General features: G+C 35.9%; 1 protein-coding gene and 1 non-coding gene across 2 annotated transcripts in view; both read left to right on the top strand.

Annotated features, from left to right (window-relative positions):
• oaf (BRICHOS-like domain-containing protein out at first) overlaps window positions 1–17012 on the top strand; it is a 58918-nt gene that overhangs the window by 570 nt on the left and 41336 nt on the right. The gene's annotated exons all lie outside the window — the stretch shown is intronic.
• On the top strand, window positions 5811–5883 carry TRNAR-ACG (transfer RNA arginine (anticodon ACG)). Its single transcript has one exon. It is a non-coding gene; the product is annotated as a tRNA-Arg (tRNA).

Below are 17012 nucleotides of genomic sequence, written 5' to 3'. Positions count from 1 at the left end.
ATTTCAAACCAACTAATTTTGTCGTGAAACTATTCAATTTTTCATTTCTTGATGCAATTGGGTACTTTCAATTTCAACTTTATTAACAAACATTGAGTATAATCTCTCCAGTGGTGTGTCAATATTTGAAAATCAATCATTGTTCAAAGAACTCTGAAACGTTGAAGACTTGGGTAAAGTAAATCGTATTTAACTGCTTTACGTACGCCACTGCAAAGTTAGATGTTGTAAACTTCAAATGTGACAATTAACATTTTCACTAACTTGTCAAATGAAATTCTCGTATTTCAGGTTTGCTAATTCTCTCAATGATTGTTCCTCGCTTTGTAATGTTGCTATTAAGATGCTTAACATATTTAATCGGTCTTTCTATTTTACCTATCAATTTTTATCGGGGAAAGAGAACATTTTCATTTTTTTTATTGCATTTTGACATTAGCTAAAATGGTGGATGCGCCGGGATATATATATATTTTGAAGTCTGTAAATCTTCGACCAAAAAAAATGTAACTAATTATTCAATTCGAAATTTTATATTTTTATTCGCTGTAGTTCAATAAATACAATATTTCAGTTAGAGGTTGAATACTGTTGTAGCGCTGAATTTCAGACAGCGATTATAACATTTTGTTAATGGAGGTTTTAAAATCCTTTTCATGTAAAAGTAGCCTCACATTTCATAATTTTAATGTTTGTCTGTATGAAAATTTAAAATTCAAATATAAACGTCAATCAAGATGATATATAGTTTAAATAGCGCCGCTTTCTCCGGTGTGTGACATTAAAATGATACCTAAAATTTAGTGCTCACTACACAGCACATGTTCATGATTTGACTTCTAGAAGTTTTGCTTACTTTTCCGGTCAAAAAAAACAGATAATCTGATGCTCTTAACCTTTGTGACTAAATAATTAGATTTTTAATAACTGAAGACAGTAATTTGAGTTGGGAAAAGAAACTTCGAAGAAATATCGACAAAACAATTACCTACAGTCATGAACTTTAGAACAGGATAATTTTTTACGAGTTTTATTTATTGAGTCCTATAAATAACAGACTTTATTCAGTCGGAAATAAAAATAACAGCCTTTAGAGAAAAAAACGTACCAAAATTCCATTTCCTCAGCTAGTCTCTGAATGCACGATTATTTATTTTACTTCTTTTCATTCAAGTAATTTCCCCTCACTATCTCGTTCCATTTCAATTTAAAATAGTTTCAGTTGGTATTGTCTCGTACTTCAACGTTCATTCTACTAGTAAAATTAACCTTTTGTCTTTATTCGCAGATGTTGGCTTATCAGCAAGTCAAATAAAACTTCTTTTTAGCTTCTCGTGTATTTAGTTAAATTGATATTGTGGTGCCATCTATAACGGGATCAAGAGATCTGTCTTGGTCTTAAAAGTGTCCTGGCAGAAGCCAGGATAGCGTCGGGGAGTTTGTTATGAGTCTATAAATACAATTCCTATCTGTTTTCATGGGGAAATAAAACTCTCTTAAAACACGGTTTTTCTATTTTATTTATACGGGGGGTGGATTACGGACCGTTTTTTTTTCTTCTATTAATAAAAGAATATAAAAGGATGCATTGTGGAACAACTAATTCAGCGGATTTTATATTCCCAGAATGATGGAAAAGATGGAAACACGAGATTATAGAACGTTGTTTGTTGTGGAATGTTTCGATTTATATCTTGCGATAAAACAAAAGATAGAGTATTATCGATGAAATGGAATTTTTAAAATGCGGCCCAGAAGTAGCGCAAGTGGATTGAATTATATTTCCGGTTATATTTACATGTAATATTTCGCTAGAAACCCAAGTGATTTAAAGCAAGTACTCGAAGATATGATCTTGAAATCGTTTATTATTCAGTGGCATTTTTTGCGTGCTTTAAACGAGGGTGCTGATAAATATTTTAATTTTCTTTACTATAAAATAAACTAAATAAAGTGAGTGATTTACGAGGTACACAGTAAACATGTGGTTATTCCCATTGCGATAACAAGTACACGAAAGAGCCATTTGTGGATACAAAGTTATTAAGGGTAATTGAAGGAATTGATTTCGTGATCTTTATCTGTTTAGTTAGTATATTAGTTTTGGGTTTGTTAGAAATGGTGGATGCGCCGGGTTGAATTTCCATTTAGTTTTCTTGCCAACCTCTTTTTAATTTGAGGAGTTTGAAATATCCGAACCGCTTTATATTTCAGAGTTTGGAGATTGTAATAGGAGAAATAAAGAGCCGTCCGTTCGTGATGGAGGGTTTATTATTGACCTCCTGCCATGCGAACGTGAAGTATTTGTTGTATTATTTGTAAAATGCTGTCACACTTGACGTGGGTTTGGATCCATTTTTATTTAACATCAATTCAAGACAAATACTGGAATTTTCCGAGTAAAAGGTACTCGTTGACGTCACCTGAATCGATAAGAGAACAATTTTCAAGTTTTGTTTTAGGGCGTTGATTATGAAAAAACTTTGAGCATTTCTTTGGCGCTTGGCGGACGACACTAATTAAAAAAAATCTTTTCTCTGATGCTTGCTCCGCGTTATATTTCACATAATTTTTATACCTGGGAAAATGACGGTTTTCGTCCTTTCGTAAAAATTTTAATGAGTCGTAAAAAAGCGTCGCAGGAAAAAACTCGAGAGACTATTGTATCATGGATTTAATACAGCAGAAAGAGCTTTTTATTGTCCAGCGTCTCGGCTACTGCCCCGTTCTATCATAAAACAACCCTAAGACAATTGTGGCGAGGATCTCCATGTTCAAATAGGTACATCCTGAATGCCTAATGGCCACAACTCCTGTTAGAAATGGTGTATTGTTGCCGCTAAGAGTTGCCGTTATTACTCGGAAGCGGTTTATTAAGGCAATTAGTATTTATAAACGAGATGGAACGAAAAGGGTTCGCCCTCTGTGAAATATTGCCGATTTGTTCGGATTTTTTTTCAATTGATTTGAATTATTAACGGTATCTGTTACCGGCACCTCCGCCAAATTGAGATATAAAAAAATTCCGCGCGAGCGGAGATTTATTCCCTGTACAAACAAATTGGGAACACCTTCGAATATCTGACCTTTGGGTAATAAATACCACACGACAACAAAGTGCGCCTGATAAAAATCTCATTGTGTACTGTAATTTCTATTAAACAAAAGTGGATATTTGAAATGCTTCGAGGGAGACCACATTTGGTCCTGAAGCCTAAATTAAACGGCGAATATTAATTATTCTCGTGGTGTATTAATACGAGACTGCACGGAATGTATTCTTATCCCAAATTCCCGAATTTTGGATCTCTTATTAGAGTGTGAGCGTTGGAATTTCCTTATCTTTTGGAATTGTCGATGAAACCCTGCATTCTCCGGCGTGTTAATTATTGACTTTCTTCCCATGAGATTAAATTATGGAACATTGTGGGTCCCCAGTTTCTAAAACTTGGTGAAATTAATTTTCAAAGGATGTGCAGCGTTTTAGTCTAGCTTTAGAGCGCTGCAGGTGGTTAGATGAAATCTTAATAGAGCCCATTAATATTTATGGAGGATCCGCATGCGTTCCTTCTCCCTTGAATTTTTTCAATGTTCGGGATAGTTGTAAGCAAGATAATGATTGTTGATAAATATTTAATGATCGTAAATTGAAGTCATTAATAACTTTATAGGAAAGTTTTAATTACGTCGTGAAATTCTCCGAGCTTTGTCTCTGGTCCTAGTCCGATAAGCTGCAGCAATCTTTTGTCCTTTTAATTGATATTTGAACCCTTAGTTGTGTTAAGATTCTCGTCGGAATTCGAGATTTCGTCAAGCGTTTAAACCACACGAAGGACAGTTCTTCTCTGATTACTAGATCACATTTTATAGAATCTCGAAAGTGTAGCTTTTTTTTATCTGTGTAAACTTGTTTTCCGAAAGCTCGATCATAAAACCTTGTGTAAACAAGTTGTAAACCTTTGAAGCTATAACAGGATTACGAAATTATAAAACCATCTTACCAGAGCAAGCAAATCCAATAAAGGACGAAATTAAATTTCGAGTAAGAGGTCAGATTTACCGTCGTTTACGTCCGCGGAATCATACATCGCGAAGTAAAAAGTGGCGTCGATATGAAGGCGCCTCGACGTCCGCCGTCGTCTAGTCTAGCAACCACGATTTATAAGACGTCGGCCCCAAACACGACGGATTTATCCGAACGATTCCGTCCAAATTTCACCGAAAGGAAATTAACTCACATTAATCTCGATATTACGGGACACGGTCGTAAAAACAATGACGTCAAAGCAGTATTCCATAAATCTCCAGGAACATTAAACAATTCCCGGAGGATTTTTTCAAGAGCGTAAACGTGTAGGCGTAAATTATGTATAGCTGTGAAATGAACACGAGACGACTACCACCACCATGTGGGAACTAATTGGTGCCATTGATACTAGAATTTGATAATACGCGTGAAATTTACATGGAAACAGAACCTTCTTCCGCGTCATGTTGACGTGTAACACATGAAATATTAATTATCATCTCTAAAAGGGTTAAATTGGGAGCGTGCTAAGGAAAGCTGCAAGTGTCAGGTTCTTGTTTCGTAACGAATTTGTTTAGAAGCGCATGCAGCTTTGGTTTTGTATTTCCGACACCGCAATTATGAGATTTCTAAGATTTCAGTATGTGCTTAGTTTAATGACCTTTCGTTACAGGACTGGGGTAAATGAATGTGGAAATTTAATATTGAAAGTTTGAAATTTAAAGCGCGTTTTTGCAATGATTGGAATGTGATTTTTATATTCCATAAATGATGCATGCATTTACTATTTTTATTGGGCCTGGAATTGCGGTTTTTTACGTTTCATCGGTTTTACTATTGATATTAAATTTACAAAGGCAAAATGCATCTCCAACGTTTGTGACAAAAGCTTGAAAATTGATTCGGTTAACACCCTCACCATGTTTGGTACTTTTTTTGTTCTACGTGCTTTGTGCTGATAATTTGTATTTATGTCTTCAATTAGTTCTCGAAAATTCGTCAAATATTTAGTCCATATTTCAGTTTAAAGATAAGGAGATTTTTTATAGGATAAAACCAGCATGTAATGTGAGCCATTCTGAAACCCAAATAGCTATAAAACATATTAAATATAAAGTTTATTTTTCGAGTACGTTTGTTTACATCATTTTCAGTCAGATCATAATTATATTATATTGTGTATAAATTGTACTGATCAAAATTAACAAATACAGTAAATTTGCAAATAAAATTAAAACGGAACGCGGGGAAAAAGCTTTTAATTAAAAATTTTGAATGGTAATAATCGCAAAACACATTATCCGTATTGTTGTGATTAAATAATACTCTGTTGAATTGATTCTCTTTCCAGTTCTATCTATGTTTTGTATGTAGCAACAGAATAGTCTCTAAAGGACAAAATGATCCTTGAGCAATAACGACGCTAAAGTTATTATCTGTAACTGCACTCTATGTCGTTATCGCCTGAAGCGATAAAATGATTATAACCGTTATTGGTTAAATTACAAGCCCCATAGATGGCGAAATAATCCCGCGTAAAACACCAAAAAGCGTGAAAATCGCGGATTGAAAACGTGATCGAATCCAACGTCAGTGGTTTCAAATTTCCATCGGCAGCGTCCTGTCCTAAAAATCCGATTTCATTAATTTAAACATATTGACTCAACTGTGTTCTCAATTGTCCCAAAACGAGTTCTGTCGTATGCACGTGTTTGTTCCTTGGGGGCTCTAAAAGCAGGTCAAAAATCGAAAGTGACTTTCGCTATTCTTAAACCAACAGTCCGGTCCTGTGGCGCAACGGATAACGCGTCTGACTACGGATCAGAAGATTCCAGGTTCGAATCCTGGCAGGATCGAATTTTGCTTCTTTTTTCCTAGTTTAATCATTAGAAGGGTCCGTACCCGTAAGTTCACTGCTGATTTAATGTAACACATGTCCTGCGAAAGCCCCCGTTATCTTATCTCATGTTTTTACGATTCCTGGTCATAAAACGACATCCCTAGGTGGTCGTATGGATGGCAAATAGCTGGCTCTAGACCACTTGAACACAGACGGAATATTTATTAGGTTGCATGCGCCGCAGTTAATACGTTATAAGGGTTTCCACTTAGATAATTGCAGGTTAATGATCCTCGCATACAAATGCCTCGGATTTTTCAAAGAGACGTTTGATACTTCTCGCTTTGTCGCGTAGTTTTATTTTTAGAACGACGACCGCTTCACCGTTCGGATTTAGAGTAAGCGATTTAGTTTGCAGACGACTTACTTTGATCCTTGAAATTTACTTTCTTTGATCCTGTTTGTTTCTCTAATGCGTTTTAACGGGCGAAATTAACGCCAACGTGAACTCCCCTTAACCAAAAAACCGCACGCATGTATTACAGAAGTAGCAACAAAGCGAACTTAGTAACTAATCGCTGCTAGAACTTTGAATCTTGGCAATAAAACGATAACCCCAATTATTAACTTGTTAGTCTCTCGAGACATTCGTACTGTTATACTGGAGGTTTCTAAATCGAAATCAACACACGCCTTGTAATAAATTATCGTTGCCTTCGTACGTACAGACTCCATAAATTCGCCTGATTTATATACCAGACTTGCTTAAAATATCCAGACAAATATGGTAGTGTTAAATAATTTATCTTGCTTGTGCTCCCTTTTTAACTAATACACTGCTCTACAGCAGACAACAAGAAATATAATTAAAGAAGCACTTTACTAATTTCAATGTAAACGTTCTTTGTCTCAAAGGAGATCAAACGCACTGGACATGGCGTTTGCAGAAAAGGAAATCGAATTATTCTCCCTTTTAAACGAAGAACAAATTAAGGTAAGAGAGAAGGGCGTCATTCGCAGACATAATACTTTTCCGGACACATTAACTGCCTTTGGACTAACATAGAAAAAAGTTTTTCTACTCATACTAGCGTAAGTAGGCATCTTTGCACAGACTACTTGTCTTGTAAGTGTGTCATTAAGCACAGCCGTGCGTAAGGACTAGGGAGAAGAAAGAAAAGAAGTTTGGCATAGTTTTAGTCATGAATTTTTGCGAAAATTTGGAAATTTCGACTGCAGAAAAATCAAAGAACTATTTCTTATGTAAAAAATCGCGAGAAAAATGATGGCATAAATCGCATATTAATATCTGAAATATTGTGTGATTCCGTAAATCTCCATTCGCAGTTGGCTTTGAAAAAAAAATCATGTCGTAACTAACACCATTACAGTAGTTTCGACTTAATATTTGCGAGATTTGCTAGTTATCGAACAAGAAGTCAACGCACGTCCAAAATACACGGCCTACCTAGAATGGAAATTTAATGAATCACACGATAGTTTCTGAGATATCGAGCACGAATTGTTTCGAACCTTCAAAAATTTGGCCCTCTGGCGACAACCCAAAAATTCAAACGACCATAACTCAGTTATTTGTTGACGAAAATTGAAAATTATTATGTTTTTGGATTCAGCGTGACATTCTGCGTGAAATGAGACCCAAATTTGTTGAGTTTACTAAATAAATAAACGAGGCATTGGTCAAAAACTGTTTTGAAAACGTAATTTTAGGGTGATTTTCAATCAATGTTTTCAAAATGAAAACGACGTTTAATAGCTTTGAATTATACATCAGTCGAAAGAGGAGCTCGAAATCTATCTAGTGGCTAAATTTGAGATCGATCGGACAAATAGTTTACAAGCTATGGCCAAAAATAAAAAAAATGAAAAATTTTCATCGTTTGAGTCGGAATTTTTTTTCGCGAAAAATCGACTATCGAATTTTGGGCTTTTGCTAACATTTTCTAACGTAAAATGAGCTGAGAAAAAGAATGGCGTAAACCGCATCTCAATATCTCAAACAGTTTCCGAGATATTTAACTGTAAAAATTACGAAAAATAAGGAAAAATGAAAATCAACTTTCCGAAACTTTCATCGGCCATAACACAGTTATTTGTTGTCGGATCTGAATTTAAATTCCAGATTTGGAATCTGCGGAAAATTCTGCGTACACTGATGTATAATAACTTAAGTTTACTCTAAAAAAATAAGTGAGATATCGATATCAAAAATTTGGCATAGTTTTGGTCATGAATTTTTGCGAAAATTTGCAAATTTCGACTGTAAAAAAATCAAAGAACTATTTCTTATGTAAAAAATTTCGAGAAAAACGATGGCGTAAACCGCATCTCAATATCTGAAATAGTTTCCGAGATATCGAGCACGAATTGTTTCGAACCTTCAAAAATTTGGCCCTCTGGCGACAACCCAAAAATTCAAACGACCATAACTCAGTTATTTGTTGACGAAAATTGAAAATTCTTATGTTTTTGGATTCAGCGTGACATTCTGCGTAAAATGAGACCCAAATTTGTTGAGTTTACTAAATAAATAAACGAGGCATTGGTCAAAAACTGTTTTGAAAACGTAATTTTAGGGTGATTTTCAATCAATGTTTTCAAAATGAAAACGACGTTTAATAGCTTTGAATTATACATCAGTCGAAAGAGGAGCTCGAAATCTATCTAGTGGCTAAATTTGAGATCGATCGGACAAATAGTTTACAAGCTATGGCCAAAAATAAAAAAAATGAAAAATTTTCATCGTTTGAGTCGGAATTTTTTTTCGCGAAAAATCGACTATCGAATTTTGGGCTTTTGCTAACATTTTCTAACGTAAAATGAGCTGAGAAAAAGAATGGCGCAAACCGCATCTCAATATCTCAAACAGTTTCCGAGATATTTAACTTTAAAAATTACGAAAAATAAGGAAAAATGAAAATCAACTTTCCGAAACTTTCATCGGCCATAACACAGTTATTTGTTGTCGGATCTGAATTTAAATCCCAGATTTGGAATCTGCGGAAAATTCTGCGTACACTGATGTATAATAACTTAAGTTTACTCTAAAAAATAAGTGAGATATCGATATCAAAAATTTGGCATAGTTTTGGTCATGAATTTTTGCGAAAATTTGCAAATATCGACTGTAAAAAAATCAAAGAACTATTTCTTATGTAAAAAATTTCGAGAAAAACGATGGCGTAAACCGCATCTCAATATCTCAAATAGTTTCCGAGATATTTAACTTTAAAAATTACGAAAAATGAGGAAAAATGAAAATCAACTTTCCGAAACTTTGATCGGCCGTAACTCAGTTGTTTGTTGTCGGATTTGAATTTAAATCCTAGATTTCGAATCTGCGGAAAATTCTGCGTACAGTGATGGATAATAACTTAAGTTTACTCGAAAAAAAAGCGAGATGTCGATATCAGAAGTTTGGTATAGTTTATGTCATGAATTTTTGCGAAAATTGCGCTTTGTATGTAGGTGATGTACCTATTTGTCGAACATTTAAATAACCACGGAAACCGTTCATAAACGCAACAACACTCTGGCGAATCTCAGAGTGTTAATCACATCACTCTGACGTCACACGCTCCAACAGACGTCTCACTTTATGAACACACCTCTACGCTCTGCTACGTTTTGATCAACTAATTAGACTACAATAAAATTCTATCGCTTTTCCAATATTCCGTAACTCTAGTGATAATTAGGTGTTAAACATAAACATTGGCTACTTACCATTCTTGTTGGGTAATATCCTATTCCCGGCGCATCCACCATTTTTAATAAATAAGTTTGATTAAAAATTCTTCTTCAAGAAATAAGAAGGAATGTCACGCTGGCTTTAAAAACGCCACTTTTAATTAACGAAATATGTTTAGACTAGGCCGGATGAACTCTTCGAAAGCCATTTTTGCCTGGCCGCATGAAGCAACCCTAAATATGTTTAAATTAAAATCGAATCGGGTCGTTTCGTGAGTTTTTTACGAGCGAAGCCTTAGGAATTTCGGGATTGTGAAAATGGAATGTTTGAGCCAAACTGGCGTTTCAGTAACTTAACGTTTCATTTTCGTCATAAATTTTTTCCGACTTGCTCGTTATCACGTTTCGTAAGATTCCATCAAAAAATTATCGACTGAGTTTACTTTCGGATCTGTGGTGTTGTAAGGAAAAATTAGCAATTACCGAGGAAATTTGAAGTGTTGTTTTAATTTCCCGGAGGAAAGTTTCGTGCGAAATCCAGGGGGTATTTGTGATTATTATAAGTTACAACAAAGCAAGTTACTACGCGGACTCAAGTTCCCAACAAGTAAAAGTAGTCTTATATCTTCTGCTTGGGCAAGTTCAAGACGATAAGAAGTGTCGCAAATATGGCGCCATGGAAAATTCATCGGTTGAAAGTAGCAATTTTAATTATCGTGAACTAATGTGCGGGAACTGAATGAAAAGATTTTAAGCTCGTTTATTTCCACGACGGATGTCGCTAAAAGGTCCGTGACAGAATGAAAAGCACAGTGCGGAATGGTGCCGTGGTTTACAGCAGAAACTTGACTGTCCTACAGGCACGAGGTGATATATAGGATCCGTCGGCGGCGGTTTGATCGAGATTGGTGGCTATTGTGTTAGATCAATGGGCCGCCATGAGCAACAAAGCTCTCAACATGTGACTTATTGCCGTAACGAGCTCTCTTCTTCGCCTTGTTAATGCAGAAATTAACCCGATGCTGTGACAGGTGGACATTCGAACACAATCCCAACTAAAATTCGTGATATTGCAGATACGATTAATCTTACACACCAACCTAATAAATTTGTAAAGCTCGACCAAAAGTGTATTAAACATTCAGCATTTAACGCGGACCGCCGCTGATTATCTCCAGTTACATTAAATTTTCGTGAGGCTTTATTTGGCTCGTTTTTGATGAAAGACTGTGTCAAAACTGAATTTTACTGATAATTGACACGCAGAGCGGATCCAATCGCATTTATTTTCACGAATCGACTCGTAACTTGTGTGCCACATGTGAATTTTGTGATGTGTTAGCTGAATAATAAAGCTCGCATTTTGTATGGCTTGTTTCGGAATGCATGCTGTACAAAGACGGGAAAATTCCATCGAATGTTATTGGTGCTGCACAAAGAAATTTGCTGCAATTAGTTTTGGATTAATTTTTTCCGTTGGCATACTGCGAACAGAGCGTCAGCTCATTACGTCGTTGTAACTTTCGCGCGCCCTTATCGAATAATTTAATTAGAACGCAACATCGGTCCCATTATGTTTGGTGTTGCGTAGTGTCAAGTCTGCGTCATTTAATCCACCACAGGCCGGCTTATCCGTGAGCTGCCTAAAACATTTCCATCCCTTGGGAGGCTTTTTTTCCGTCACGGATAGTGGCAATTTTCCTTCAGTTATGCCGGTGAAACTTTAACCAAGTGTAAATTTCCCTTTGACGCGCCCGAATGAGAGAAACGAAAATCCTGGTGGTCGTGTTTAAAGGTCCAACTCAATGTAGCGAAGCCCAAATTAGTTCTGAAGGCTTAGGAGTTTCTTCACACTTTGATACCGACGCTTTTTTAATTCGTGTATAATTATGTAAAGTGGTGGGAACTCTAAACGGTGTCTTAGATAAAATCTTTGCTAGATCTGATTAAAGATGCTTTCACGTTTCCGAGTGGATCTCTCCGAAAATAAAAGCGGGAATGGGTTTCGTTGAGAATTGAATTTTGTGCGTGTTTTCAGGAGGAAAATTTTATTTGATTAGTAAGGATTTTCCGGGAAGTATAACAAGACAAACAGAGGTTCGACGATAGGGCACGTTTAATAATGTCCACGTTAGCATTTCTTATTAATGTTTTTTTCAAAAGTACGTGCTTTTCGATCTTCGTCACTTCAAAAGTGCATTGGTAAATCATTCATGCAGTAATCGACTCGAGGGTCCCACGTAACGGCTCGCGTATTTATTATTGAACCCGTTTTGAAATTTTCATTTTGAATACACCACACTTGCAGATATTATCGTTTTCGATGCGCAATATATGACTTTCCTAAATCATTTTTATGGTATTAAAAACTCGAACAATCACGATTTTTCACATAATACGGCTGTAAATTTTAGATAACAGTTTATTCCCCCGCAGGTGGATAATATAGATTCCAGGTTGTAGCGAAACTAATTTCCGAGTATTATAACATGACTGGTTAAAGGATGCACCCTGTGGCGCACGTCAAACTCTTTCATGTTATTGCACTTATTGGTTGCAAGCACGTGACTGGTATAAAATGCGAACTGGAAACTATTGTGTTCACTTTAACGACTCCTTTCTGTTCCGCCACTGAACAAAAAGCAAAAACGCTCTTTTCAAAATTTGGCCCGCATAGGGCAGAATTAATTAGTTTGCTAATTCTATTGTGATTTTAATAATTTTAAATCTTCAAAATCTCTGTTGTAAATTTTATTTTATTTCAAAGGTAAATAGAGAATATAAAAATGTTAAAACATATCAAGGTAAGAAAATATTGCCCGGCGCATCCACCATTTTGGTTCTTTCTTTTTTGTGAGCACATTATTCTTGCTTGTTGCCTTTTTATTTATTTTAATAATTGTAAATCCCACTCCATTTTCAAACATTTCATTACATCCTCCATGAATTTTAAATAAAATTGTGCAAACAAGCGCTATTTTTAAAAATAGCATGCATAAACGAGTTTCATTATTAATGTAGAATAAGCGACAATGGGGCCCAGTCTCTTTGTGTTTCAATTTAACAGTTCGTTAATATTTATTTTAACATTCCCTCGAAAACTGGTGTTTATTAAAATTGATATGTTTTATATTTATGTTGGTTAATAATTGTTTCGGGCATATTTTTGTAGTTTTTTCGTTCTGTGATCAAATTATTTATCCTTGGTCTGTTTTAAAATGGATCTTCGGTGCCTTTTTGTGCAACCAAGACACGTCATGTGTTCCGAAACGAGACAGACGTGATGAACTCTGTTAATCTTTAATACATTAAGGTTTGAAGTTGATATCCATCTGTGAAGGCCCGACCTGTCGGAACTTTCTAGCAGGAAAAGTTAATAATTCAGGGAACGTGTTTAGGTGCACAATTATATCGTTTATTTTAGTCACTAAATTTTGAGGGATTATTACACGCAGTAGTTAAAACCATCTATTCAGGGTTTTATCGTCGGAACGTTTCATCTGTGTTCGCATTTTCCATACTGAATGCGCAATGAAACTTCTGAACTTTTCACACGGAAAAATCCGGCCAACACTTGTCTTTGATAATAAATTCTTCAAAAACAAATGGAAATTGGAAAGGGCGGAACTTTCCTAATTTTAGTTTCGTTCCGAGTTTGACTCGCCTTGATATAAAAACTGCGTGTTGAACGAAGACAAATTCTGGAGAAAAATTTGCATAATATGACAAGAAGAGAGAGGATGTACAAGGGCTGATAACGTGTAAATGCGTTATTAAACCAAGGAAAAAGTTAATTACGTCGACGCGAGACGGAAAAAAAACATATTTGCATAACAAATTAATGCGAAAATCTGGCGATTCGAATAAACTTTTTTCTGTGGGGGCGCTTTCCGGTACACTATTGGAAAATGCAAGTGGCGCGCTCTATCCGGATAACCTAATAACAACTAAAACTCGATACTGTAATTAATTTCAAAGTTTCTACACATGCTACAGGATAAAAGGGTTAAGCGCGCTTACCGCATGAAGAATTTTTAATGCTGATTTAACCTGGATTTATACCTCCGGGGTCACCGGAATCGTCGCAAAATAATTTCAAACGACTCCATAAAACTTGGACCGAAACTGGACATTTATATTGGTTCCGGAATCGAATTTGGTCTTGTTTCTTTTCCTTGAAATAAATACACCTGTTCGTCGTTTAACATTTTTAATCCAATTCAAGAAGTTCCCGTGAAAAATGCAAATTGACACCGACACCTGTGCCACCCCCTAAAAACCAATTACTCTCAACATTGGTCGTCGGAATTCAATCCTAAGTCATCTCTTCGCCCTCTCGCTTCAGTCGGCACAACAGACTAGAAAATTGCGGTGCAGATGGGTCAGATTTCGGCGTAATGAAACGAAATTAATGCGAACCAACGATTTACAATAGTGAATCCCAACCCAAAACAAACTTAAACGCTATGAAATTATAACGTATATCAAAAGGTCAAAACAGACCGAACTTAATTGAGTTGTTGTCGGAGATGAGATTTCCTGGCTCGGATGTATTGCGGTTGTGGTAAAAAGCTAGAATTCACAATGAAAGGGGATATTATTTGGGCTAATTATTTTATTGTCGTGAGGAATTCTTGCTAAATTAGAAGAGGGTTTCAGGGCATCCACCATGTTTAAAATGAAGCAAACTCTTTCGGAATGAAATTCACTCTTTATATGTTGTAATGGATTAGTGGAACGACCTATAATTTGTTCCTGTACGTTTCACCATTAATATTTATAACGACTTCCATTATTATCGCGGTATAATACCGCTTCTACAGTTTATCGTCATTTTTAACTCTAATAAATTATGTGTCGTCACAACCATGTTTCCATTTGGAATTCTAGAATATCGATAGGAGCGACGCAATTCATTCCAAACATTCTATTACAGCAGGCAACATTAATTTATGTTCATTGTTCAGGTTCAGTGATATGTTGCTGATAGTTTTTCGCAGTTTTCAGAGAAATTTTCTCTGAAAGGATGTTCTTGCAATTAAAATTTGTAGTTTCCTCAACTTCCTGTGTTTGTTTTCAAGGAACTATGTGTTACAAATTTCATTGGTACCTTGAATGTTATTCTTTCGTATTTCCGACATGAGGTCTGAACTTTTTGTAAAATTCTCGTAATTTATGGAGTAAAACTTTTAGTTTGCATCAAACTGTCGGTCCAGAAGATTTATCGAATCGATTGTAGTTCTGCGGCTCAGTCCATCTTGAACAATTACCACCCGAAAGCTCCTTTCTCAGCTCTGAATAATTCATTCCGTGTTGTTTTTAGTGTTGTTTTTCATCAAGTCAGCCCTCAATTAATCGCCCCCAAATTAATTTAGTTGGCTCGATAGAATCACGGTGCAAAGCTACTTATCGCAAGACGAAATGTTTGGGGTTGGCACGACCCGAGGAGACGTCTTTGAAGCCATTGTAGGCAAACTATAGAGTCGTTATCAAGAAACAGGCAACGTGCGATGAAGGCACACAGGCGACAAGGAATAACAACCCCAATTCAAAATCGATTGGTGGTTGAGACAGAAGAAACAAAGCTCGGATTGAGTCGAGAGGTGGAGGCGTGAAATCCATCAAAAAATTTCACCGAATCTCCTGTCAGAACTGTTTAATTTCCGCGTGATGGAAATAGGGCGAAGATATCGAGAAAAAGTACAATACAAAATGTGCAAAAACTACGAATGCATCTTTTGGCAGTTTTTTTCTCTCCAACAAAAAGCTTTTGTTTCGAGGAGTTTCTCGGGATGAACGCGTTATATCGCGTCAGCGTGATTAATACGTGCACTCTTTTTGAAGAGCTTTTTAATCCAAGCATGAAATTCTAATTCTACAGCACAAGATCCAAATATCAGACGATTTTTCTTGATCATTTTTGAAGATGGAAGCGTCAAAATGTTTCACGACGCTTGTATAAAGGTCACGGTTGCGAAGGTGCGAACTTCGTCAGCGAAAAAGCTTTCACTTAAATATTTAAATCCGATCTCTCAAAGCAAACACATCATTCCGTGAAATTATTCCTGGCAAGTCTTTACCTGTTTCTATAAAGAAATGAACCGAAATAATTAGATTGTTTGCTTTCTAGTTCAATAAGCAGCGAGCGATCGATCTGCTTTGATTCGCGGTCAAAGGAATTAAACCTTTAATTCTTAAATAGAATTAACTATGCAGAAGCGCCGACCATTCAGGGGGATTAATATTGATTGGTTAGTAGGAAACACCTAAATTCCAAATTAGTACTTAATAAAGCAATTTTTCATTTATTAAAAACTGTAATTCTTGAGATTGATTACGTAAACGGGGGTAATTTTCAAATGACACATATTAAATTGTCAGCATTTTATGTAATATAAAACAAACTTCAACAGAAAGAATTAATTTAGTCGAAAGGATTAACAAATTGACAGAACATGAGTACATAAAATTGGCAGTTATTTTCTACTGAGGAAATATTTATTAATCGATGGATTTGCAGAATATTGACAAAATGCGTCGATCGCCCTTTGAAAGCAATTTCATGTTGTTTTAAAACTCTACATAAATTTGCGCGTCGCAATAAATGAAATTTGGTCACATTTGTGTGCGATTTTGCCTGGAGTAATTGGAAATTTTCGCGCGAATTCTTTCACCCATTGTATGTTTTTGATGCGTCGCGACGCATCGCATCTAGCAGCCTTTTTGCGGCTGGAAGCGCTTCTTTAATTTGTATTCGGTGCAATAATGAAGCCTTTTGTCACGCCTGCTAGCATTCGCAGTCAACAATCAAAAATTCTCATCTTGTTCACGGCGCTTAAATAAATCCAATTGAATTACAGTTTAATCAAATTTAAAAGAGGAATTTATATCTCGTCGGCATCTTTGTTCAATTACGGCGTCAAATGACAAAAAGGGTTTCGGGATTTTGGGGAGGCACCAACGGGAGTAAAATGAATTAATAAATTCCGGGAATCCAGGACACAATTCCATCATTGAAACCTTGTTTGCAAATAGCGCTAACGTTGAAGCGTCGATGTTAATTGCTTTGAATTTCGAACCATTATTGATTTCTTCGTTATCCCAACAAAATGACGCCCAGTTTTGACGCAAACCAGAATTGTTAGTTAGTGAACTATTATTTTGCGGTCAGCCAGCGGCCGGTTGTAATTTAGAGCAGTTTGTTCGTGTTTCCTCTCGCATTTTGTCCGCATTCATTACAATTTGTTGCAAATTATTGAGTTTTGGAATGATTTCAATAATACAATCTGTTTAAATTATTCAGTGTTCATTTTCGCCCGAGCTGATGGATGCTGTGAAGGTGACTTATGGAAAAGTGAACCCTCTTCAACTTGGTCGTAATTAAGTATCTTCTGACAGACGGGAAAGCGAAAAATTTATAACGTGCGAAGAGTT

The sequence above is a fragment of the Gnatocerus cornutus genome, chromosome 8, assembly GCF_029298725.1.
Source record: "Gnatocerus cornutus isolate USDA-ARS CGAHR chromosome 8, icGnaCorn1.1, whole genome shotgun sequence".
NCBI classification, from domain to species: domain Eukaryota; kingdom Metazoa; phylum Arthropoda; class Insecta; order Coleoptera; family Tenebrionidae; genus Gnatocerus; species Gnatocerus cornutus.
This window is presented reverse-complemented; position numbering and strand designations above follow the sequence as displayed.